We start from the raw sequence: 4,172 nt of genomic DNA, 5'->3' as shown, positions 1-4,172 counted from the left end.
CAAAGGCATGTATATAGGGTACACTTCCTCAACCTCCAGCAATATTGTTCTAATTGTAGTATGATATGGTAGCGTGGGCTTTCATTAATCACCCATGCATTGCCCGAAGCCAGTAGATATAGAGGTCAAACAGCATTGCGCAGAAATACCATATGTTTCTTGGTTAGAGAGAAATAACCATATTGTTTCCAATTAGCTATGATACAACTCAATGGACTTCCTGCTGGAACGAAACCAATATTTCCCATAGCAATACAAACAGAGGTTACAAGCAATGATGGCAGGGGAGTACCAATGGGGAGTCCTTTGACTGTTTTTTGCAAGTGTAGAGACCAAGGTCTTCCAGAATGTAATCCTGGGAAAGGAACAACATGCTGTCTTACCCTGAGAAGGGTGAGGGGTAGAGGTGAGCTATTGTCCTGAGATGAACGAAGAATTCCATAAATGTTTTCCTTTTTTTTTTTTTTTGAGTTGAAGCCTCACTTTGTCACCTAGACTGGAGTGCAGTGGCTGCTCCCAGCCACCCCAGCCTCAACCTGCTGGGCTCCAGCGATCCTTCTGCCTCAGCCTTCCAAGTAGCTGGAACTACAGGCGCGTGCTACCACACCCGGATAATTTTTGATTTACTGTAGAGATGAGGTCTCACCAAGTTGCCAGACAGGTCTCGAACCTGTGGGCTCAGGCAATCCACTCACCTCAGCCTCCCAAAGTGCTGGGATTATAGGCTGAACCACCAAACCTGGCCTCCATAAATGTTTTCAAGACTAGGGTCTGCAGAGATGTCACGCCTATGGGCAGGTTTAATTGTAGATGGCTAAGGATGGTATCAAACCAGGTTAAACAAGTGTCACATATAAATAACTGTAATTATCTCCCATGTAGACATAAGAATATGCTCTGTGAACCTGATAAGCTCAGGAGCAGAAGAAATGAAATAACAAGCAGAGCAATCAGGGAGGGTATAGTTGATGTTCAATGCCCCATTCCTATTCACCTCTTGCTGCATAGCAAATGCAGCAGGTTACCATGAAACAGGGATCCTGAGCTTTCTTTCTTGCTAACATACACAAGAAAAGTACTTTATCCCCAATGCTTGGTATCAACCTGGTGGTTAGCTGCACAAATACAGTTCTGTTTTTCCAATGGATTTGTAGAAGGACCACCCTATGAGTTAAATGAGATAATCCCTGGTAAAATTCAGTCTATTAAGTTTCCTATCTGTCAGACGACGATTAACTTCCTTACATGACTGTAAAATTACATTGTCCAAAGTTAGCTTCAAATGGTGCCAGCTTAACAAAAGGCAAAGTAGCATATAAGTGAGATGTCAATATTCCCATACAGGTTGATTAGAATAGATTCCCCCTCAGAATCTATGAAGGAAAACACAAGCTAAAGAAGGGGGCGCTGGGCTCCGTGGCTCAGCCTATAAACTCGCGCTTTTGGGAGGCTGAGGTGAGTGGATTGCCTGAGCCCGCGGGTTCGAGACCCGCCTGGGCAGCGAGACCTCATCTCTACAATAAATCAAAAAATTAGCCGGGTGTGGTAGCGTGCGCCTGTAGTTCCAGCTACTTGGAAGGCTGAGGCGCAAGGATCGCCAAAGCCCAGCAGGTCGAGGCTGCAGTGGCCAGGAGCAGCCACTGCACTCCAGTCTGGGCGACAGTGAGACTCCAACTCAAAAAAAAAAGAAGGGGGCAAGGGGAGGATTAGGGAAAGAGTCTGGAATAATTGATAGCATTTCACATACACAGCAGGTGCCTTTTGCACATTTCTGACAACAGAAAGATGAGTATTTTAACAATGCAGACAGGTCAGAAGAAACAAGATTTAGAAAACCATACAAAGCAGGCTTATGTTAGAGAATGATATAGACATGAGATGGAATTGGCAAGCAATCGCTACCTTCAGACAGCACTAGACAATATGGACTAGGATATTGTGTTCTGGTTCAAAAATGTGCTGCTTGTGGAGACAGCTTCTATCAGCTATGATACCGCCAGTCATTTCCCTGCCTCTTATGTGGCTCAAATTCCCCTTGGGGCACTGAGAGCACCCAAGGGTCCCTGGGTAACCTTATGTGTGCCCCTAAATGGGACATCCCTCAGGATCACTGGGAGTCCTTTTCAGCTTCCAGATGATCTGCCTCTTGGACCCTTTCCAACCCTCCAATTCCCATTTCTGGGATCTGATGTGGATTCGGGTTTACTGAGCATCTGATCAAGTCTGGGGCCTTCCAGAGCCCCCAGAGTTTTTTATGACTAGAATGGAGAGTTCTCCATGAAGCCCTTACACATCATGGGAATTAATCCCCAACACTTTCGCAAGTCCCTCAGACATCTAAGGGAGTCTCTTTACACAGACCAAAGGGAAGAGTGTAAGGGAGCTATAACCTCCACTCACCCCTCCCCACTCCTTCCCCGCTTGCTTAAGCAACTTCTTGTTTTTGCTGCCAGCATCTTTCTCAAGGTTGCATCTCAGGGTTGTGTGATTGGCAGCACTGTTACTGATTGTTTTACTGCCGACATCTGCTTTCTCAAGGAGTGCATCTCAAGGCTATGTAATTACCAGCCCCGGACTGCATCCTCAAGGTTACATGACCACCAGCACCAGCCTGCTTCCTCAAGGCCATGTCTCAGGACTACATGACCACCAGCACCTGCTTGCTGAGGACTACGTGTGCTACGTGACCACCAGATCGCAGCTAAGGGGTTTAAGAGGGACCTGCCAAAAGAACAGGCTGCTGGTTCTTCTTAGGGGCCAGCTTTCCTTTCCTTTCCCTCCAATAAATTTTCTTTTCTTTACCTAACCACTCAGCTCATTCTTTTTTTCTCTGCACTTGCCTTACAAAGAGTGCCTCTTATTGTCAACTCAGACTGGAGTCTGGGTTCATAGGAGTGGCATTCCTCATTCTTCTGGGGTTTTTTGCCACTTACATAAATACTATACAAACAAAGGCAGATGGGAACACTCAGGAAATCATAAAACAAAAAAGGAATGTACACAAATCAAGTATTAAAAACTATGACATGTACCATTAAACAAAGCATAGCAAACCAGTTGGCTTTCTTAGCAAATTCAAATACAGACAAAAATATATCCCAGCAAAAACCCTCTCAGGTTGGTTCAGTCTTTCTCTGTCATCTACAAAGTGGCTCCGGGGAGCCCAAACAAGAAAACTTCCCTCACCTCCAGTATACATTCTGACTGGCTTACCAAAAAGTGCATCCGCTTTACAAGATCAGATATCCAGTGAGGCCTCTTTCTTACTGGTTCATCAAAGACTGGTCCTAGTTGACAGGACTCCTCTCTGGAGAGTCCTGGGAGCACAAAGTGGCTCTAGTAGCTGCTAACGGCATCTCTGTCAGAAGATACCATTGACCAAGGTCCCTTCATAGTCGCCAAATGTTATGGTCCAAATAAATGCTTGGCTGCTATCTCTTGACACCAACAAATTGAGAGGCAGGGAACTGGCAGAAAAAAAGTTTATTTCTTTCCAGCTACTTGGAAAGCTGAGGTGGAAAGATCACTTGAGCCCAACAGGTCGGGGCTGCAGTGGATTTGAGTGAGACTCCAACTCAAAAAAAAAAAGTTTATTTCTGAATTCAGAATTCAGGGAGACAGAACCTGGCTTCTGGCATTTCTGGAGCCAGTCTGCTCACCCCATAGGTTCTACAGTGTGTTTTCATAAGTTTAGGGTTGCTGGTACCTATACACTTACTATATAGCTGACAGAGCATTGTATAGAATTTAAGTTACAACCTCATTTTGTCAACAGTAATATTTATAATCCACATTTTCTGGAGCAGATTACCAAAGGGTAGCTCACAGTTCCTCTTATCAGTTAACATCCAACTGAGAAGTTGATCAAGCTTGCCATGGAGTATGGGAGTTAACAGAGCCTATTTCAAAGTAAAACATTATTCATTACAACATAGTAATTAGTAGTTATAACACGCAAAAAGTTGTATAAGTTGCAAGGCTTATGGTTACATGGGTACTATATTTTCAAATCTATGACTACTGATAAAAGGGAGTGAATAGGGATTCATTTCTCTCTGTTGAGTAAGGTCAGTCTGCAGGGGTTAAGGATTCTTTGAAGCGCTTTAATGGGGAACGTAGGAAAAAAGGGAAAATGCTTTCCTTTCCTAATTCTTTTTTTTTTTTTTTTTGAG

This window comes from Carlito syrichta, unplaced genomic scaffold (genome assembly GCF_000164805.1).
Source record: "Carlito syrichta isolate Samal-C Ts95f unplaced genomic scaffold, Tarsius_syrichta-2.0.1 Scaffold279718, whole genome shotgun sequence".
NCBI classification, from domain to species: domain Eukaryota; kingdom Metazoa; phylum Chordata; class Mammalia; order Primates; family Tarsiidae; genus Carlito; species Carlito syrichta.
This window is presented reverse-complemented; position numbering follows the sequence as displayed.